The following is a 23,961-nucleotide window of genomic DNA, read 5'->3' on the forward strand; positions in this document are numbered from 1 at the left end:
ATTTTATTATTTAATCTGTGCATAATTTCAAGGGCATTGATGGAGAAAGATGCTCTTTCAGGACAGCCAAGAAGTATCAAGTTAGGCCAGCAGTTGCCCTGAGCATGCTTGTTTAAGAAAGGAGATCTGACAGGAGAAAGGGTCATTGTCAGCTTGTTATTTATTTATTTATTTATTTATTTATTTATTATTATTATTATACTTTAAGTTTTAGGGTACATGTGCATAATGTGCAGGTTAGTTACATATGTATGCATGTGCCATGTTGGTGTGCTGCACCCATTAACTCGTCATTTAGTATTAGGTATATCTCCTAATGCTATCCCTCCTCCCTCCCCCGACCCCACAACAGTCCCCAGAGTGTGATGTTCCCCTTCCTGTGTCCATGTGTTCTCATTGTTCAATTCCCATCTATGAGTGAGAACATGCGGTGTTTGGTTTTTCGTCCTTGCGATAGTTTACTGAGAATGATGATTTCCAATTTCATCCATGTCCCTACAAAGAACATGAACTCATCATTTTTTATGGCTGCATAGTATTCCATGGTGTATATGTGCCACATTTTCTTAATCCAGTCTATCATTGTTGGACATTTGGGTTGGTTCCAAGTCTTTGCTATTGTGACTAGTGCCACAATAAACATACATGTGCATGTGTCTTTATAACAGCATGATTTATAGTCCTTTGGGTATATACCCACTAATGGGATGGCTGGGTCAAATGGTATTTCTAGTTCTAGATCCCTGAGGAATCACCACACTGACTTCCACAAGGGTTGAACTAGTTTACAGTCCCACCAACAGTGTAAAAGTGTTCCTATTTCTCCACATCCTCTCCAGCACCTGTTGTTTCCTGACTTTTTAATGATTGCCATTCTAACTGGTGAGAGATGGTATCTCATTGTGGTTTTGATTTGCATTTCTCTAATGGCCAGTGATGATGGGCATTTTTTCATGTGTCTTTTGGCTGCATAATTGTCTTCTTTTGAGAAGTGTCTGTTCATATCCTTTGCCCACTTTTTGATGGGGTTGTTTGTTTTTTTCTTGTAAATTTGTTGGAGTTCATTGTAGATTCTGGATATTAGCCCTTTGTCAGATGAGTAGGTTGCGAAAATTTTCTCCCATTTTGTAGGTTGCCTGTTCACTCTGATGGTAGTTTCTTTTGCTGTGCAGAGGCTCTTTAGTTTAATTAGATCCCATTTGTCAATTTTGGCTTTTGTTGCCATTGCTTTTGGTGTTTTAGACATGAAGTCCTTGCCCATGCCTATGTCCTGAATGGTAATGCCTAGGTTTTCTTCTAGGGTTTTTATGGTTTTAGGTCTAACGTTTAAGTCTTTAATCCATCATGAATTAATTTTTGTATAAGGTGTAAGGAAGGGATCCAGTTTCAGCTTTCTACATATGGCTAGCCAGTTTTCCCAGCACCATTTATTAAATAGGGAATCCTTTCCCCATTGCTTGTTTTTCTCAGGTTTGTCAAAGATCAGATAGTTGTAGATATGCGGCATTATTTCTGAGGGCTCTGTTCTGTTCCATTGATCTAAATCTCTGTTTTGGTACCAGTACCATGCTGTTTTGGTTACTGTAGCCTTGTAGTATAGTTTGAAGTCAGGTAGCGTGATGCCTCCAGCTTTGTTCTTTTGGCTTAGGATTGAACAACCTGCTGCTGAATGACTACTGGGTACATAACGAAATGAAGGCAGAAATAAAGATGTTCTTTGAAACCAACGAGAACAAAGACACAGCATACCAGAATCTCTGGGACACATTCAAAGCAGTGTGTAGAGGGAAATTTATAGCACTAAATGCCCACAACAGAAAGCAGGAAAGATCCAAAATTGACACCCTAACATCACAAGTAAAAGAACTAGAAAAGCAAGAGCAAACACATTCAAAAGCTAGCAGAAGGCAAGAAATAACTAACATCAGAGCAGAACTGAAGGAAATAGAGACAAAAAAAAAACCCTTCAAAAAATTAATGAATCCAGGAGGTGGTTTTTTGAAAGGATCAACAAAATTGATAGACCGCTAGCAAGACTAATAAAGAAAAAAAGAAAGAAGAATCAAATAGATGCAATAAAAAATGATAAAGGGGATACCACCGATCCCACAGAAATACAAACTACCAACAGAGAATACTACAAACACCTCTACACAAATAAACTAGAAAATCTAGAAGAAATTGATAAATTCCTCGACGCATACACTCTCCCAAGACTAAACCAGGAAGAAGTTGAATCTCTGAATAGACCAGCAACAGGATCTGAAATTGTGGCAATAATCAATAGCTTACCAACCAAAAGGAGTCCAGGACCAGATGGATTCACAGCCGAATTCTACCAGAGGTACAAGGAGGAACTGGTACCATTCCTTCTGAAACTATTCCAATCAATAGAAAAAGAGGGAATCCTTCCTAACTCATTTTATGAGGCCAGCATCATCCTAATACCGAAGCCGGGCAGAGACACAACCAAAAAAGAGAATTTTAGACCAATATCCTTGATGAACATTGATGCAAAAATCCTCAATAAAATACTGGCAAACCGAATCCAGCAGCACATCAAAAAGCTTATCCACCATGATCAAGTGGGCTTCATCCCTGGGATGCAAGGCTGGTTCAATATATGCAAATCAATAAATGTAATCCAGCATATAAACAGAACCAAACACAAAAACCACATGATTATCTCAACAGATGCAGAAAAGGCCTTTGACAAAATTCAACAACCCTTCATGCTAAAAACTCTCAATAAATTAGGTATTGATGGGGCATATCTCAAAATAATAAGAGCTATCTATGACAAACCCACAGCCAATATCATACTGAATGGGCAAAAACTGGAAGCATTCACTTTGAAAATGGGCACAGGACAGGGATGCCCTCTCTCACCACTCCTATTCAACATAGTGTTGGAAGTTCTGGCCAGGGCAATTAGGCAGGAGAAGGAAATAAAGGGTATTCAATTAGGAAAAGAGGAAGTCAAATTGTCCCTGTTTGCAGACGACATGATTGTATATCTGGAAAACCCCATCGTCTCAGCCCAAAATCTCCTTAAGCTGATAAGCAACTTCAGCAAAGTCTCAGGACACAAAATCAATGTACAAAAATCACAAGCAGTCTTATACACCAATAACAGACAAACAGAGAGCCAAATCATGAGTGAACTCCCATTCACAATTGCTTCAAAGAGAATAAAATACCTAGGAATCCAACTTACAAGGGACGTGAAGGACCTCTTCAAGGAGAACTACAAACCACTGCTCAATGAAATAAAAGAGGATACAAAGAAATGGAAGAACATTCCATGCTCATGGGTAGGAAGAATCAATATCGTGAAAATGGCCGTACTGCCCAAGGTAATTTATAGATTCAATGCCATCCCCATTAAGCTATCAATGACTTTCTTCACAGAATTGGAAAAAACTACTTTAAAGTTCATATGGAACCAAAAAAGAGCCCGCGTCGCTAAGTCAATCCTAAGCCTAAAGTATGGTTTTAAAACACTGGAAGAACCAAATCAGCCAGAAAGAAATGTCTTACTAAAATTAAACAGAAATATTTATCTAAGAACTTACAGATGCATGATCCTAAGAGGAGAAAATGAAATGTTTAGATAACAGTATATAATCATCCTATATTCAACTGATTTCCTTTACAGTCCACATGAACCAACAAAAATAAAATCTGCAACATGCAACTTATCCCTGAAAACACATCTCAGGGAATAAGATTGAGTATCCTTTACCTGAAATGCTTGGGAGCCAGAAGCGAATTTTGAATTTCTTCAGATTTTGAAGTATTTGCATATACATAAGATATCTTGAGAATGAGACCCAAATCTAAACACGAAATTCATTTATGTTTCATATATATGTTATACACATAGCATAAAGATAATTTTATATATTTCTTATAATTTTGTACATGAAACAAAGTTTTGTAAGTGTTTTGGTTGTGGCCTGTCACATGAGGTCAAGTGCTGGAATTTTCTACTTGTAGCATCATGTTCGTGCTCAAAAAGTTTTGGATTTTGGAGTATTTTGGCTTTTGAATTTTTCAGATTAGGAATGCTCAACCTGTATAACAATATTGTGATAGTAAAGTTAAATTAAATTCTTACATTAAAAATTTTTAAATTTATAATTTAAAAATTATTTTAAATGTAAGCATTAAAAATTAAAATTTCATCACCCAGGTATTAAGCCCAGTACCCATTAATGATAACAAACCCCCATAATACAAGGTTACCTATATAACAAACCTGCACATGTACCCCTGAACTCAAAATAAAAGATTAAGAAATAAATTAAAATTATTTCTCTCTGTTTTAGATTACTCTAGTAATAAAACAATATAATCAAAACCTAATCAGCAGAGAATAAGTCTTTAATAGTTACTAAAATTGGAGAGACATACTGGAACTATTCCAAAAAATTAAAAAGGAGGCACTCCTCCCTAACTCATTCTATGAGGTCTGCATCATCCTGATACCAAAACCTGGCAGAGATACAACAAAAAAAGAAAACTTCAGGCCAATATCTTTGATGACCATCAATGCAATAATCCTCAACAAAATACTGGCAAAGTGAATCCAGTAGCACATCAAAAAGCTTATCCACCTAACTCATTCTATGAGGTCTGCATCATCCTGATACCAAAACCTGGCAGAGATACAACAAAAAAAGAAAACTTCAGGCCAATATCTTTGATGACCATCAATGCAATAATCCTCAACAAAATACTGGCAAAGTGAATCCAGTAGCACATCAAAAAGCTTATCCACCTAACTCATTCTATGAGGTCTGCATCATCCTGATACCAAAACCTGGCAGAGATACAACAAAAAAAGAAAACTTCAGGCCAATATCTTTGATGACCATCAATGCAATAATCCTCAACAAAATACTGGCAAAGTGAATCCAGTAGCACATCAAAAAGCTTATCCACCATGATCAAGTAGGCTTCATCCCCAGATACAAGGCTGATTCAACATACATGAATCAATAAATGTGATTCATTACATAAACAGAAATAAAGACAAAAACCACACGATTATCTCAATAGATGCAGAGAAGGCTTCCGATAAAATTCAACATCCCTTCATGTTAAAAACTCTCAATAAACTGGGTATTGAAAGAATACCTCAAAATAAGAGCCATATATGACAAACTTACAGCCAGTATCACACTGAAAGGGCAAAAGCTGGAAGCATTCGCCTTGAAAACAGGCACAGGACAAGGATGCCCTCTCTCACCATTCCTATTCAATACAGTATTGGAACTTCTGGCCAGAGCAATCAGGCAAGGAAAAAAAAATAAGGGTACTCAGATAGGAAGACAGGAAGTCACACTATCCCTGTTTGCAGATGACATGATCCCACTATACATCTAGAAAACCCTATCATCTCAGCCCAAAAGCTTCTTAAGCTGATAATCAACTTCAGCAAAGTCTCAGGATACAAAATCAATGTGCAAAAATCACTAGCATTCCTATACACCAACAACAGACAAGCAGAGAGCCAAATCATGAATGAACTCCCATTCACAACTGTCACAAAAAGAATAAAATACCTAGGAATACAGCTAACAAGGGAAGTGAAGAACCTCTACAAGGAGAACTACAAACCACTGCTCAAAGAAATCACAGAGGACACAAACAAATGGAAAAACATTCCATGCTCATGGATAGGAAGAATCAATATCGTGAAAATGGCCATACTACCCAAAGCAATGTATACATTAAATGCTATTTCCATTAAACTACCATTGATATTCTTCACAGAACTAGAAAAAAACTATTTTAAAATTCATATGGAGCCAAAAAAGAGCCTGAACAGCCAAGACAATCCTAAGCAAAAAGAACAAAGCTGGAGGCATTATACTACCTGACTTCAAACTGTACTAACAGGGCTACAATAACCAAAACAGCAAGGTACTGGTACAAGAACAGACACAAAGACCAATGGAACAGAATAGAGAACCTAGAAATAAGACTGCACACCTACAACTATCTGATCTTCAACAAACCTGACAAAACAAGCAATGAGGAAAGGAGTCCCTATTTAATAAACAAATCTAATAAATGGTGTTGGGAGAACTGGCTAGCCATATGCAGGAAAGTGAAACTGGACCCCTTCTTTAAACCATATACAAAAATTAACTCAAGATGGATTAAAGACAAATGTAAAACACAAAACTATAAAAACCCTAGAAGAAAACCTAGGCAATACCACTCAGGACATAGGCATAGGTACAGATTTCAGGATGAAGGTGCCAAAAGCAATTGCAACAAAAACAAAAATTGATAAATGGGATCTAATTAAACTAAAGAACTTCTGCATAGCAAAAGAAACCATCAACAGGGTAAAGAGACAACCTACAGAATGGGAGAAAATTTTTGCAAACTATGCATCTGACAAAGGTCTAATATACAGTATCTATTAGGAACTTAAACAAATTTACAAGAAAACAAACAACCGCATTAAAAAGTGGGCAAAGGACATGAAAAGATGTCTTCTCAAAAGAAGACATATATGGCCAACAGTCATATGAAAGCAAGCTCAACATCACTAATCATTGGAGAAATGCAAATCAAAACCACAGTGAGATACCATATCTCACACCAGTCAGAATGGCTATTACCAAAAAGTCAGGCTGAGTGCAGTAGCTCACACCTGTAATCCCAGCACTTCGGGAGCCTGAGGCAGGTGGATCACTTGAGGTCAGGAGTTCAAGACCAGCCTGGCAAACATAGTGAAACCCTGTCCCTAATGAAAATACAAAAATTAGCCAGGCATGGTGGCAAGCACCTATAATCCCAGCTACTTGGGAGGCTGAGGCAGGAGAATCACTTGAACCCACGAGGTGGAGGTTGCAGTGAGCAGAGATCGTGCCAGTGCACTCCAGCCTGGGTGACAGAGGGAGACTCCATCTCAAAAAAAAAAAAAAAAAAGGTCAAAAAATAACGGATGCTGGCGAGGTTGTGGAGAAAAAGGAATGGTTTTACACTGTTGGTGGGAGTGTAAATTAGTTCATTGTGGAAGACAGTATGGCAATTCCTCAAAGGGCTAAAAGCAGAACTATCATTCGGCCCAGCGATACCATTACTGGGTATATACCCAAAGGAATATAAATTGTTCTATTATAAAGACACATGCAGCTATATGTTCATTACAGTACAATAACAAAGACATGGAATCAACCTAAATTCCTATCGATTACAGGCTGGAGAACGAAAATGTGGTACATATATGCCATGGAATACTATGTAGCCATAAAAAGGAATGAGATCATGTCCTTCTCAGGGACATGGATGGAGTTGGAGGGACATTATCCTTAGCAAACAAACACAGGAGCAGAAAAAGCAGAAAACCAAATACCACATGCTCTCATTCATAAGAGGGAGATAAATGATGAGAATACATGGACACATGGGGGGAACAATGCACACTGGGTCCTACTGGAGGGTAGAGTGTGGGAGGGAGGAGAGGATCAAGAAAAATAACTAATGGATACTAGGCTTAATACCTGGGTGATGAAATAATCTGTACAACAAACTCCCATGACACACATGTTATCTATGTAACAAACCTGCACATCCTGCATATGTACCCCTGAACTTAAAAGTTAAAATAAAACTGGGGAGACAGGGTTGTATTTTTCCAATCAGTAAACTGAATAATTTTTATTGGTAAATAAAAAAGATCTATTTATCATTTGTGCTTTTAAAGAGATTTTTTTAACACTCTAATTCTCTTTTCTTCCCCAAATATGCCATGAGATACTTGGTTCACATTTGTATTACTACCCTCTAAAAGGGAATGAGACAGCTGCCCTGGGTGTAATTTAGTGGTACTGGCAGTGAGAACCCTGGTAGATGAATTTTAAATATCCCTCTTGATGGGGCTCAGAACACACTACCTCCAAAATATGGCACGTCGACATAGAGAACACAGCAGAAGCAGGAACGTCATTCTCTAACCTTCTTTCACCACTCTCCCGAGGCAAGTCAGTTCATCAAGGGAGAGGTACCTTCCCTGTACTGGGAGGAAAGGAACATCCTTATCTCTAAAGACACAGGGATGCAGAGAAGAAGAATCTGAACAGAAAGGCTTTGCTAAATTTCCCCCAGTTTATTAGCATTAGATCGTAACCTCTTTGTCCAATCATACTTTTGCATGACTGTTCATTTGTAATAAAACCTAAGCATAAAAATACACAGGTTTCCCTGTTTCTTGGGGGGGTCTTCATTTCTGAAGGCTTCCATGTTATGTAAAGTTTGTATTAAATAAAATTGTATGCTTTTTTTTCTTGTTAATCTGTCTTTCGTTATAGGGTCCTCATCCATGGACCTAAGATGGGAAGAAGAGACATACTTTTTCTCCCCTACACTGTTACTTATCTTATTTATCTCTTTCTTTGACCAGACTCTCACTTTAAGATGTTACTCAAAGTGTGCAAGCCAGCAGCATCTATATCATGTGTGAGCTTATTAGAAATGTAAATTCATGGACCCTACCCCAAGCTATTGAATCTGAATCTCTGGAGAGGAGAGACAGGAAGCTTTTAACAAGCTCTTGAGATAATTCTTATGCACATAAAGTTAGGATACTTGTTATCAATGCTAGCTGCACATTATTATTATCTTAGAAACTTTAAAACAGAAGAACAACCAAAACCCTGGCTCTGATCCAACCAATTAAATCCAGAATCTCCTGGGGGTAGGTCTGGATGTGTGTTTAAAAGTTCTCTAGGTGATTTTAATAAAGAGCCGTTGTTTCAAGAGAAGAGCAAAATTTGTAATTTGGTTTATCATTAGCAGCTGGCTCTCTGACAGTACCTTACCAACTCGTCTGCTAACTATTAACACAATTATACAACCTTGTCTTAGCCTCTAAACCAGCTTCTCCTAGGTATGTGAATATCTGGCTTCTTATATTCATAACCTAATTTTCTTCTTTTGCACTTTTTATTTCTTTGAATTTCAAACATAAACTTAAGTAGGAATAATAATACAAAGCAGTGGTTTTCAAATTTCAGTGTGCATCAGAGTTACCTAGGATTGTTAAAATGGATTCCTGGGCCCGACCCCAGAGTGTCTGATTTAGTAGATGTGGGCTGGGGTCAAAAATTTTGCATTTCTAACAAGCTCCAAGAGGGTCCTGAAGCTACTGGGCCAATGACCACACTCTGAGAATGACTGGCATAATAGACCCCCATTTACCTGTTACCCAGTTTCCAACAATTATCAACTAATGGCTAATTCTCATCTCCTCTGTACCACCATCCACTTCTCCATGGCCCAGATTATTTGAAGCAAATCCCTAACATATCATTTCATCAATAAATATTTCAGTATACAGTAGTCCCTTCTTGTCCACAGGGATAGGTTCCAAGACCCTCAGTGGAGGCCTGAAGCCACAGATAGTACTGTACTATCTATATAACACTATGAACAGATTTATTTTTCCTCCTTCACAATTTCATAGATAGAAGATTCATTTTTACCATAGATGTTAGCAACTTCAGCCTACCATCTTTTTCTAATTGAGAACTTTCACCTTTTCACTTAAAGGAAGCACTTTATGGCTTCTCTTTGGCACACTGAATTACTAGCATCCCTACTTTTGTGCTTTGGGGCCATTATTAAGAAAACAAAGGGTTACTTGAACGAACACAAGCCCTGAAATACTGTGACAGTTGATCTGATAACTAAGCCAGCTACTAAGTAACTTACGGGTGGGTAGTGTACAGAGTGGATATGCTGGACAAAGGGATGATTCATGTCCTGGGAAAACAAAGTAGGATGGCTTGAGATTTCATCATGCTGCTCAGAACAGTGTGCAATATAAAACTTATGCATTCTTTTCTCTAGAATTTCCCTTTAATATTTTCAGATCATGGTTGACCATAGGTAACTGAAAAATCATGAAAGCAAAACCACAGACAAGGAGGAACTACTATATATCACTAAAAAGACAAAGACTTTTAAAACCCAACTTCAATATGTCATTAAGTCACTGTTCAAAATTTCCCAATTGTCATTTTTTTTCCAGTTTGTTTCAATCAAGATGCAAATAAGGTACAACCACTATGTTTGATGGGTAAGATCTTTATGTTCTCTTTCCACATCTTTTTACCCTTGTAATTTTTTTTTTTTAAGACAATGTCTTGGTCTGTCATCCATGCTGGAGTACAGTGATGCAATAATAGCTTACTCTAGTCTCAATCTCTGGGCTCAAGTGATCCTCCCACCTCAGCATCCTGAGTAGCTGGAACCACAGGTGCATGCCAAGACATTGGGAATTTTATTTTTATTTTTAGTATAGATAAGGTCTATGTTGCCCAGGCTGCTCTTGAACTCTTGAGCTCAAGTGATCCTCCCGCTTTGGCCTCCCAAAGTGCTGGGATTACAGGCATAAGCCACCACGCCTGGCCTCCCCTTGTAATTTTGTGGTTGTTGAAGAAACTGGGTCATATGTCCTATAAAATTTCCCAGTCTGGATTTTGGCTTCTGCATTCTCATGGTGTTATTTAACATTTCCTCTGTCCCCTTTATTTCCTGTAAATTAGTAGTTAGATTTAGAGTCTTGATCAGATTCAGGTTCCATATTTTTGGCAAGAAAACTTCATAGGTGATGTTGTATACTGTTGTAATTTGTTAAGTGAGGTATTTAAGTTAGGTTTTGTGTGGCACAGTGAGGAACATTCAGACTGGAATGGTGGAAAGATTAGGTTTATTACTCATAGATCTAAGTGAGAAGGCAGAGACAATGGGAAGGTGTGGGGTGTCATCAAGAACATGAATGCTCAACCAGCAGGTGGGGAGCAAGAGAGAGAGGGTGAAACCTTTGGGTGGAGGCTTTTACTGGTGTGCAGGGTGTTACCTAGGTGGGTTTCCCCTGGCAACCCCTAGTGGGGTTGTTTGAAGGGAGCACAAGGATAAGCACGGGAACTTGGGGATTACATTATTAGGTTCCTAACACTTAAAAGTAGGTGATCAAACAGTTTGGGATATGGGGCCTTATCTATCTAGAAGATAAAATGCTAAACTAGATGGAGACTATCTCAAAATAGGTGGGTCAAAAGTCAGGGGCAAGACAACAAAATGGATGCTGGGACAGCATTACATAAATAAGAGTTATGACATGTACTTCCAGTAGGAAGCAATTAATGTCTGTTGCCTCTCTTCTTATGCTTTTAATAAACGACGATCATTGCCTACATCTGCTAATTCAGTAGGGTTGCAAAATGGGTAATCTTCTAATGTTTTCTTCACTTACTAACTGCAATAGTTTTAGAAAAAGAAGTATCTTCTCATTACCTATTTGGTTACCCTGGGGTATATATATCAAAGGCAGGATAAATTCTTGATTATTTCCAGTTAGTTGCCATCATGTGTTGCTTAATGAAGGAGATGCATTCTGAGAAATGGGCTATTAGGTGATTTCATCATGTGAACATCATAGAGCGTACTTATACAAATATAGATAATATAGCATCTAGACTATATGGTATAGCCTATTGCTCCTAGACTACAAACCTATCAAGCACCTTACTGAATACTATAGGAAACTGTCACACAACGATAGTAGTGTACCTAAACATACCTAAACACAAAAAAGGTATAATAAATGCACAATGTGCACATGTACCCTAAAACTTAAAGTATAATAAAAAAAAGGTATAATAAAATACATCATTAAAACATAAAAAATGGTATAACTGTACATGACACTTACATGAATGGAGCTTGCAGGCTTGGAAGTTGTTCTGGGTGAGTCAGGAAGTGAATGGTGAGTTAATGTGAAGGCCTGAAACACTACTGCATACTACTATCAATTTTATAAACACTGTATACTTAGGCTACTAAAGTTATTAAAAAATATTTTTCTTTCTTCAACAACAAATTAACTTCAGCTGACTATAACTTTTTTCCTTTATAAACCTCTTAATTTTTTAAACTTTTTGACTCTTGTAGTAACACTAAAAATAAAACACGTTGTGACAGCTGTACAAATATATTTTCTTTATATCCTTATTCTTTATGTTTTTTTCTATCTTCAAAATTTTTTGTTTTGTTTTTTACTTTTTAAACTTGTTAAAAACTAAGATGTAAACACACACATAGCCTAGGCCTATGCAGGGTCAGAATCATCAATATCACTGTCTTCCACCTCTACATCTTGTCCCACTGGAAGGTCTTCAGGGGCAACAGCATGCATGAAGCTGTCATCTCTTATGATAACAATGTCTTCTTCTGCAATACTTCCTGAAGGACCTATGTGAGGCTGTATTACAGTTAACTTCTTTTTAAAATTGAAGTACACACTAAAATAACAATAAAAAGAATAGTATAAGAAATATATAAACCAGTAACACAGTCATCTATTATCACTATCAAGTATTATGTACTGTACATAATTGTACGTACTGTACTTTTATATGGCTGACAGCGCAGTGGTATGTTTACACCAGCATCAACACAAACACATAAGTAATGTGTTGTACTATGATACTAGGATAGCTATGACATCACTAGGCAATAGGAATTTTTCAACTCCATTATAATCTTATGGGACCACTATCATATATGCAGTCTGTCACTGACCAAAATGTTATTATGTGGTACATGATCATATCACTTTTCAAAAATATAAATTTGAATAGTGACTAGATACTTGATGATACTTAAAAATTACTGTTAATTGTTTTCAGATTTAATAATGGTACTGAGGTTAGGTTAATAACAGACTTTGTGCTTTCAGTGATATATACTAAAATATTTAGTGACAGAATGATAGGATGCTAGGGATTTGCTTAAGTGGGTGGTGGTACAGATGAGATATGTTATTAGTTGATAATTGTTGGAAGTTGAGTAATGGGTAAATAGGGGTTTGTTATACCAGTTGGTATATACACATTTGATGTGCTTCAATAAATATGATGCTCAAATTGGCTCGCTTTTTTTTTTTTTTTGAGACACAGCCTTGCTCAGGCTGGAGTGCAGTGGCACGATCTCAGCTCATTGCAACCTCTGCCTCCCAGGTTCAAGCAATTCTGCTGCCTCAGCCTCCAGAGTAGCTGGGACTACAGGCACCTGCCAGCATGCCCAGCTAATTTTTGTACTTTTAGTAGAGACGGGGTTTCACCATATTAGCCAGGCTGGTCTTGAACTCCTGACCTTGTGATCCGCCCTCCTCGGCATCCCAAAGTGCTAGGATTACAGGCGTGGGCCACTGTGCCCAGCTCAAATTGGCTCACTTTTAGCCTGTGAGATCTCTTTCAAGTTGGGTTTTTTGTTTTGTTTATTTTTTAGTCTTCTTGACAGACTCTCATAGCTTTTTTTTTTTTAAAGACAGTTTCCTTGTTTTCTAGAATGATAAAATGTCCATATTCATATTTTAGATTTCCTGACTTACACAGGGAATTCTCAGTGAGCTCTGGTTCATTTTATAAAAATGTGGAAAATATTATTTAAAGAATGCCCACAAGTGCTTGGATACTATTACTGAGTTGATCATTGCTTTTCTAGGTCTTTTTAGTGGAAAGAAATAGGTAATTTTTTCAAGATAAAAAACAAACTCAAATACTTTCCATTCAAATCCAGGAACTATCAGATTTCTACTTACCCTCACCAGTCTTACCCCATGATCTCCTTTAATTAGCCAAAAAAATCCTCTTTTTTTTTTTTTGAGATAAGAGTTTCACTATGTTTTCCAGGCTGATGTCAAACTCGGTTCGGCAGAAAAATCCCAATTCTTTTTTTCTTTTTTTTTTTTTTGAGACGGAGTCTTGCTCTGTCACCCAGGCTTGAGTGCGGTGGCACAATCTTGGCTCACTGCAACCTTTGCCTCCCAGGTTCTCCTGCCTCAGCCTCCCGAGTAGCTGGGACTACAGGCACCCGTCACCACACCTGGCTAATTTTTGTATTTTTAGTAGAGACGGGGTTTTACCATGTTGGCCAGGCTGGTCTCAAACTCCTGACCTGAGGTGATCCACTCGCCTCGGCCTCCCAAAGTGCTGGGATTACAGGCATGGGCTGCCATGCCTGGCCCTAAAAATCCCAATTCTTAAGACACCAATATAGATACTCAGAATAACACTATTAATACCACAAACAAATGATTATAAAAGAGTTTAAAACTTCTTTTTGCATTCTATTTTTCCCTTAGGCCAATTTTCTTTTAAGCAACAACTTTATTCAGATGTCACATATTATATAATTCATCCTTTTAAAGTATAGAATTCGTAGTTTTTAGTATATTCAAAGTTGTGCAACAATCACCACTATCTAATTTCAGAACATTTTCATCACCACAAAAGGAAACCCCATATCCATCAGAAGTCATTCCCATTCCCTGCATCCCTCAGCTCCTAGCAGCCATTAATCTACCTTTATTTTCTATTTTGATTATTTCATATACATAAAACACTACATTATGTGGCCTTTTGTGTCTGCCTTCTTTCACTTAGCATGTTTGTTTTCAGGGTTCATCCATGTTGTAGCATGTATCAGTACTTTATTCTTTTTTACTGCCAAATAATATTCTATTGTATGGATAGAACATAGTTTGTTTATACACTAAGCAGTGGATGGACACTTCAATTTTTTCAGCTTTTTGGCTTTTATGAATAATGTTGCTGTGAGCATTTATGTGGACATACGTTTTCATTTCTCTTGGGTATATACCCAGGTATGGAATTGCTGGATCTATGGTAACTCCATCTTTAATGTTTTGAGTAGCTGCCAAACATTTCCCAAAGTGGAGGGGTTACTTTCTACTGGGTCTCCTGTGAGCACCAGGAGCAGACAATCAAATAATTTAAATCACTGAAAATAGTTATTCTATGAGAAGTTAGGCAAATAAGTGAATCCACAATTAGATCCATTTGTTTCATTTACTTTTGAGGTTTAGGAATTGCTTTCTAAAAAGTTAATTTTTATATAATTATGTAAAATATTTAAATGATTCCAAAGTTGAATTTACAAGAAAAAATATACAAAATATAGTCAAATAAGTCTAACTTCTATTCCTTTTCTCTCCCCCATTTCCTCCGTCTCTATATAGATAACAATTTTTTATTTTTGTTTTATCCTCACATCTTTCTTCAACATGTGTGTATGTGTGTGTGTGTGTGTGTATCCATAGCAATATGTCCCAGGGATCATCTATTGTAATATATGAAGATACACTTTCCTATATAGCTATTGACAGTATGATCAATATGTTTCACCTCAGCTCTATCATTTTATGTAATATATATGTCCATATATCTGTGCCTTTCAAACAGTCTTATTGTAGATGGTCTGTTTTATTTGCTCTCTCTCTTTTTTTGGGATATATTTTAGTATTCAGGAAAGTTTCCATTTTTAACCTAATGATTACATTTATGCTAATTACTTTTATAAAAATACCTTATCCCCATGCCACACATTTTTTAGGGCAATTTTCTATTTGTTCTCCACTATAAGCAATATGAAAATTAAAAGACAGCCTTTTTCCCCTCCTCTCCTTTTCTCCATATCTGATTTTAAGTAATAACCCTTTTATTACCAATTAATATCTATAAGCCAGTCAGCAAATTTATTCTACTTTTCATATACTCTTTTTCATTCTCTTCCTATTTTTGCAATGTTGGTGTCTACAGCCAATATACATACTATGCTGTATCTTTCACATCCACCATTTTATCTTAGTTCTACAGATGAATATAAAATGCTCACAATCAGTCCTGATTTTACTATGGCCCTAGTCATATTGTTTATCTGAAGCTAATTCTCTAGTCGATTCTTCAAAATATTTATGAAAACATTCCGTGAGTTCTTACATGTTTATAATAGTTTGATTATGACCTTTATATTTAAAGGTAAGAATGAGCCAGGCGTGGTGGTTCACGTCTCTAATCCCAGCACTGTGGGAGGCTGAGGCAGGTGGATCACGAGGTCAGGAGTTCAAGACCAGCCTGGCCAACATGGTGAAACCCCATCTACTAAAAATACAAAAAAAAATACCTGGGTGTGGTGGCAGGTGCCTGTAATCCCAGCTACTGGGGAGGCTGAGGCAGATAATTGCTTGAACTTGGGAGGCTGAGGTTGCAGTGAGCTGAGATCGTGCCACTGCACTCCAGCCTAGGTGACAGGGCGAGACTCTGTCTCCAAAAAAAAAAAAAAAAAAAAAAGGTAAGAATAGTTCTATGTAAAATCTTTGGCTTGCCTATTTTTTCTTTGAGTATCCTATATTAACCTATTGTCTTCTGACATAAAATGTTGCTATCAAAGTCTGATGATGTTCTGATTTTCTTCTTTATAAGTGACTTGGTCTTTTCTTTAGATGGCCAAAGTGTTTTTTTCCCTTTTCTCTAAATTCTTATAGTTTTCTTAGCATATATCAAGTGTTAGCCATCTGGGTCAATTTTCCTAATTATCTGCATGCCTTTTCAATATCAATGTCAAATTCCTTATTTTGAGGAAATATTTATTGAACGGTAGCTTTTAGTATTTCTTCTGTTCATTGCTTTGGGCTTCATCTTTGCAGACTCCTATTATATGTACTTTGGATCTTCTCTGCCTAAATTCTCTATCACTTTCTATCAAAACTTTTTATCTCTTGAGACTTCAGGTTCTAAAACGGCAGCATAGAAATAAGGTGGCTTCAACCACACCCCTCACCCCAGAAAACCAAAAACAATTATACAGCACCAAGATTACCACCAGCAATATCCTAGAACTCAAATATGAAGATAAGATAGTTCCTAGGGCATGGATAAATGAAAAAACTCTGAGCAGACAGAGAACTGGGCTTCCATATCAGTGACACCCTTTCCCCCATCGGCCTGGCACCAACTGCACAGAAAAATTTGCCCCCAGGCTGGGTGCAGTGGCTCACGCCTGTAATCCTAGCACAGGCATCCACAAGGGAGGAGGATCCTAGGCTGTAATCCACAAGGGAGAAGGATCACTTGCATCTAGGAGTTCAAGACCAGCCTGGGCAACACAGTGATACCCTGTCACTACAAAAAATTAAAAATTAGCTGGGCATGGTGGTATGTGCCTGTATTCCCAGCTACTCAGGAGGCTGAGGTGGGAGGATTGCTTGAGCCTGAGAGGCTGAGGCTACAGTGAGCCATCACTGCACCACTGCACTCCAGCCTGGGCAACAAAGTGAGACCCTGTCTCAAAAAAAAAAAAAAAGGGACCTGAAGGAGATGAGTGAGAACCCACGTGTGTATCTGGAGAAGGGCATGGTGACATGGAGAAGAACATGGCCCTGGGATCTGGACCTTACTGACCACTGATCTTTGAAAAATCTCTCAGACTGTATAATACCAATCTCTTCTGGCTCTTGCTCTCCTTTCTAAATGCTGCTTCTTTCTTTCTTTCTCTTTTTTCCCCTACATTCTGCTCCCTAGAACAATATTGGAGAAGAAATATAATTTCTCCTCAACCCTTGTTAAGTTTATTGCTGGGATAAACCCCTGTAACAAAAGATAGATTAAAAAGAGAAAAACAAGCAAGTTTACTATTATGTGCAGTGTACATCACGCAGAAGAAATCTCAATGAAAGGTAACTCAAAACAGTGTCTTGGAACTCCAGCTTACCTAGCATCTTCAGGATGCTATGTTTCTGGAATATTGATAATGTTCTTTATTAATATGGGTGGTGGTTTCTTGGATATTTACATATGTAAAAAATTGAGCTGTACACATAAGATACTGTATGTAAGTAATATCTCCATTAAAAACAACAACATGCTGCCTCTGCCATTCTTTCCCCCTCAAGCTATTTTTATAGAAATTATAGTCAGCCCTTGCTTTCATTGTTTAAGAGTATTTTGAGACTACAACATAATATTGAGCTAAAATAAGTATCTTATATCAATACCAAAATGTAAAAAATGTCCAAAGACAAAAACTTCGAAGGTAGACAGAAAAATTAAAATATTTTGTTATGATTATGGGTACTATTTTTTCTAGCTTTCTGTTTTCATTATTTTTGTTATACTAATTTTTTGCCACAAATTTCTCCAAAATATAAGTTTATCCTGTATATCTAATTAAACCACTTACCACAATTTTTGTCTCCAAAATAGTGGTAAGGTTTTCTATTTTTCTCTAATTCTATACAGCAAATTGCAGCTAACACAGTTTTCTTAGGCTACAGAATATGAAAAAGTAAACAAAGATTATTTTTGGCTTCGTTTGATACAAATAATTTCTAAAAACAAAAAGTGGGTAAGCAAAACATAGAAGAAAATGGAAAAAGTAATTATAAAAGAAGTTTACAGGACACAAAAGTGTTCTGTATTAACAATATGATAGCCAACTAAAACACTAATGTTATTTTGAGGTGCTTGTTAAGTAGCACTATATCACTGAACATGAACATAACAATCAATTGCTGTTAGCTTTTGAAAGATTTAGCAACGTATTTTTGTCTGAAGGGAGGGCAGTCTTGAAAAAGTGTGAGACTGACCAATTTGGTTTTTAGCTGTGCGCAAATATCACTGGCATTTCCCCAAATGTCGAGTACCTTGAGGGTGTTCTACAACTAGCCAAAATCTCTCCATAAAGGGCCATCTCCTGGGCAAAAATATTCTATGCCTCTTTTCACATGCTCTAAAGTCTGCTCTCAGCTAGCCAAGTTACTCAGAAAAGGACCTGATAAAAACAAGTTTAATGTGTTACTCCCATGATACTATTATATTTTAAGAAATAATTTCTTAAATCAAAGCAATAAAGCTAGTGAGATAATTTTTTTTATCAGTAAGAAGAAGGTGAAATCCTCCCCAAGTTATCTACCTACATGACTCATTGCTAACACTGGCCCTAAAATGCAGTTACAAAGATATAGTTTATATCTTTGCAGGTATATCTGCAGTGTTCTATTACTGCTGTAACAAATTACCACAAATTTAGAGCCTTAGAAAAACATAATTTGATTATCTTGCAGTTCTCTAAGTCATAAACCCAATATGAGTTTCACTGAGCTAAAATCAAGGTGCTAACAAGGCTGCACTCCTTTCTGGAGGCTCTGGGAGAAGGACCATTTCCTTGATCATTCAGATTGTAGGCAGAATTGTTTCTTGCAGCTGTATGACTGAGGTCCCCATTTCCTTGCTGGCCATTCATAGTTTCTAGAGGCCACCTGCATTCCTCGGCTTGTGGTCTACTTCCTTCACCTTTAAAGCCAGCAACAGCAGGTGCAGCTGCTCTTACTTTGAATCTGTCCTTCTTCATCCACTAACCCCCAGCTAGGAAAAGTTCTCTGCTTTTAAGAACTCATGTGATTATATTGGATGACTGGATAATCCAGGATAATTTTACCATCTGAAGGTCCCTACCCTTAATCGCATCTGCAAAGTTCCTTTTGCCATATTAGGTAACACATTCACAGGTTCTGGGGATTAGCATATGGGTATCTTTGGAGGCCCGTTATTCAGCCAGTCATGAAATTGCATTAGGAAGAATATAGCAGTTAATTTGGGGATTATAAAAGCATATTCTTTTTTTCTAAAGATTCATATTTAGATATGAGCATAAACACATAAAATGATATTTTTACTACCTTTTTTTTTTTTGAGACAAGTTTTCACTCTGTCACCCATGCTGGAGTGCAGTGGCGCAATCATGGCTTACTGCAGCCTGAGCCCAGGCAATCCTGCCACTTCAGCCTCTTGAGTAGCTACAACTACAGGTGCTTGCCACCACACTTGGCTGATTCTTTTCTGGTACTTTTTGTAGAGATGGGGGTCTCACCATGTTGCCCAGGCTGGTCTTGAACTCTTGGGCTCAAGAAATCTGCCTGCCTTGGCCTCCCAAAGTCTTACCACTTTTTAAACGTAGTTTGCGATTTGTGGTTTTGGCTTTCAAGGACTTATTAACAATGATTAAAAAAAAAAAAACCTAAATAATAATTTGACCATGTGACCATGTTGTCACCAAGTGGTGGTAGGAACTTGGCATGTGGTACTGGATTATTAAAGATATCCAAAAGAAAACATTTTAAGTTATTGAAGAAGTTGCTTTTAAAAAGAAAAAAATTACCAAAATAGGTGCACCTACCCCAACCTGCCTAGACACAACTCATTAGACCAGGCATGTGTACCAAACCTAAGCTGAGCCAGTGATCCCTTCCCTGAGGGAGCATTTAAAATTGGGACTAAGATTCTTGTCTCAGCCTTACTGCTCTCTCAAATAAAAAAAAATGTACACTTGAGAGTTGTTAACACTGGTCACTTTCCAGCACATAAACTGAGGTGGGTAAAAAAGGTCAATCCACTGGAAAAGAAAAAAAGGACCTGGATATACAGACAGAAGCAGAGACAAAAGAGACAAAGAGAACAGGTACTTTCTGTGTTCTCCTAGCACTCCAGTTCCTGTTTCCTGAGGTCTGGCTATATCCTTTCCCTGGCTTCTGGAAGGTATCCCTGTATCCTTATAACCAATTCTCCTTTTTACTTAATGGTTTCTTCTACTTGGATCAACTAAAAGAAAACACAGAGTAAGTTTGAAGTCATAAGATCAGCCACACTTCTCCAGAACTGCTTGTGTTTTTCTCACTTCTGGCATACCACTGCAGTGTTGCCTCTTCCTATATAATAACTTTATATTAAAAAACAAAGAAACAATCAACACACTAATACTTATAAGAGGAAGCAAGCAGGATGTCCGATGCCCATGGAAAAGGTATCATAGAATCGTGGAGTTGAAAAGAGAGAGTTAATCATTTAGCTTAGACAATTTATTTTGTAGATGAGAAATGTAAAGACCCAGAAGAGGCCTTTGACTTTGTAAACTCACCACTGGAGTCTTGACTCCAGGCTTTACAAACATGCTAATGCTACTCTTACATTAAAACAAAATAAGCAATCATACTAAACAGCACAATATAGAGAATAACAATTCAGAATGTTTTATAAAGTGTTGATATATCAAGAAATGATACATTCCTTTGAGGGAAGAGACTATTTTTTTCCTTCTGTATTCTGTCAAATTGCTTAGGCATGCAGGTTATTTCCCAACAGGAAAATAAATATTTAAACTAAAAAACATGACTTGACTATAAGGACTTTTAAAAGTATCTCTTCAATGCCAACCTCACCCTTCTCTTTACTATTCCTGTATAAATATATTACATTGAAAGGATCCTCAAAAGGATAATCTTTGGCTCTTTCTGCCATCTTGGAGCCTGTGGAGGCCTGCTGGGAACAGGATGTCTAAAAGGGAAATATGCTGGAAGGCTGTGGTACAAGACCATGTTTGCTTGCTCTAAGTGGGGTCTCCAGAACCAAAGAGAGTATGCAGCTCTTCTTAAAGTTGAAGGCGTTTATGCTTGAGATGAAACTGACTTCTATTTGGGCAAGGGATATGCTTATGTATATAAAACAAAGAACAACATAGTGACTCCTGGTGGCAAACCAAATAAACTAGAGTAATCCATGGAAAGATAATTTGGGCCCATGGAAACAGTATCGTGGTTTGTGCCAAAATCCAAAGCAATCTTCCTGCTAAGGCCACTGGACACAGAATCTGTGTGATGCTGTACCCCTCAAGGATTTAAGCTAATGAACAGTAAATAAAAGTGGATTTGTGTTTTTTGGGGGAAAAAAAGCATAAACTTTGGCCAAGTTCAATAAATTCAATTCATAAAATTGTACATTCACAAAGTAAGTTTAAGTGGAAAAAAAATAGATGCAAAGTTTCTTACATTCATTTAGGGCACATTAACTGATGTTTAGGACCAGTAACTGCAGGTGGTAAGTCATTGCAATTATTTTAATTGAAAAGATGAACAGGGAGATGCTTTTTTATTATAATGCCTAAACGAATATTCAAAGACAGAGAAAATGAGAATCACAAAAAAGTTATCTCTTACACAAGCAATAGCACCACCTGCTGATAAATAAAAGCAACAATGTCAGTTAATTAAAAATGAGGCCAAGTACTTTGTATATTTAGATCTTTCCCCTTGGATGCTATTGTTTAATATAGTATAATTCATTAATATATTGTACAATTTATTTATAATAACTATGTTAATTTGAACATTGGTGCCCTTACAATTGGAATCAAGCATTTCTTAAAAATCAAAGGTAAAAATAAAATTTATTATGTAATATAGAAAACATTATAGTACTATGACTTTTAATTTTTATCCCAAAGGTAATTCATTTGTACCTTATTTATTTTACTTACCATCCAGTAATGTACATTTAGTTTCTATATTTGTTTTTATATTTCCTGATCATCTCATTTAAAAAATGCCATCTCCTTTGCCCAGCTTAATTTTTATAGCACTCATTACCATTTAAAATATGTTACTTTTGCTTGTTTATAGTCTTTCATCTGATGGAATAAAAACTGTCAACAAAACAGAATTTATTTTATTTATTGATTTTCTTTAACAACTAGGGCAAGTACCTGGCATCTAACAGACTCTCAATAAATATTTGTAAAAGAATTGATAAATATGAAAATAAATGAACAAATTAATATGCAATGCATTTTTACACCTCCTTGAAGTAATAGCTATGTCGAAAGTTTCAAAGCTCTTGACAGATTTTACCAAACTATCCTTGAGAAAAGCTGTACCAGTTAATGTTCCCATCAATGTTCTACAAGGAGCCCCATTTTCCCATTTCTGATGAATGGGAATGGCATAACATTGTAATTTTTATGTGCATAAAACTCATTGCTAAAGAGACAACATATTTTGCATTTCTGGGGGTATGTACCCTTCTTTTATCCTTTGCTTTTTTCCAATTCCAGAATTTCTATTACATTCCTTTTGTATAATTTCTATCCTTTTACTGGTATTTTCTATTTGTTCAGACTGTGATCTGTTTTCCTTTGGCTCTTTGAGCATATTTAGGATCACTGATTTAGTCTTTGTCCAGTCTCTTCAACAAATGGTGCTGGGAAGACAGGATATCTATATGCAGAAGAATGAAACTAGACCCCTATCTCTCACCATATACAAAAATCAAGTCAAAATGGATTAAAGTCTTAAATCGAAGACCCAAACTATGAAACTACTAAAAGAAAGCATTGGGAAAAATCTCCAGCGCTGGTCTGGGCAAAAATTTCTTAAGTAATACTCCACAAGCACAGGCAACCAAAGCAAAAATGGACAAATGGGATCACATCAAGTTAAAAAGCTTCTGTACAGCAGAGGAGACAATCAACAAAGGGAACAGACAACTCACAGAATTGGAAAAGATATCTGCAAACTACCCATCTGACAAAGGATTAGTAACCAGAATATATAAGGAGACCCAACAACTCCATAGGAAAAAAATCTAATAATATGATCAAAAATTGGGCAAAAGATCTGAATAGACATTTCTCAAAAGAAGTCATACAAATGGGAAACAGGTATATGAAAAGGTGCTCGATATCATTGAGCATCAGAGAAATGCAAATCAACACTACAGTGACATATCATCTCACTGCAGTTAAAATGGCTTATATCTAAAAGACAGGCAATAACAAATGCTGGTGAGGATGTGGAGGGAAGGGAACACTCATACACCGCTGGTGAGAATGTAAATTTGTACAACCACTCTGGAGAAGAGTTTAGAGGTTCCTCAAAAAACTAAAAATAAAGCTACCATATGACCAAGCAATCCCACTGCTAGGTATACACCTAAAAGAAAAGAATCAGTATATCCAAGAGCTATCTCCATGTTTGTTGCAGCTCTGTTCACAATGGGCAAGATGTGGAAGCAACCTAAGTGTCCATCAACAGATGAATAGATAAAGAAAATGTGGTACATATACACAATGGAGTACTATTCATTCATAAAAATTAATGAGATCCTGTTATTTGCAATAACGTGTATGGACATAGAGATCACTATGTTAAGTGAAATAAGCCAGGTACAGAAAGACAAATATTGCATGTTCTCACTTATTTGTGGGATTTAAAAATCAAAACAATTGAACTCATGGAGATAGAGA

The 23,961-nt window shown here is 36.8% G+C and overlaps 1 protein-coding gene and 1 pseudogene across 6 annotated transcripts in view; one reads left to right on the top strand and one right to left on the bottom strand.

Moving 5' to 3' along the window:
- The window catches only part of IFT80 (intraflagellar transport 80), a 144,443-nt gene that overhangs the window by 66,634 nt on the left and 53,848 nt on the right, over positions 1-23,961 (bottom strand). The gene's annotated exons all lie outside the window — the stretch shown is intronic.
- LOC109026089 (large ribosomal subunit protein eL33-like) lies at positions 11,745-21,562 on the top strand (annotated as a pseudogene).

Source organism: Gorilla gorilla, chromosome 2 (assembly GCF_029281585.2).
Source record: "Gorilla gorilla gorilla isolate KB3781 chromosome 2, NHGRI_mGorGor1-v2.1_pri, whole genome shotgun sequence".
NCBI lineage: Eukaryota > Metazoa > Chordata > Mammalia > Primates > Hominidae > Gorilla > Gorilla gorilla.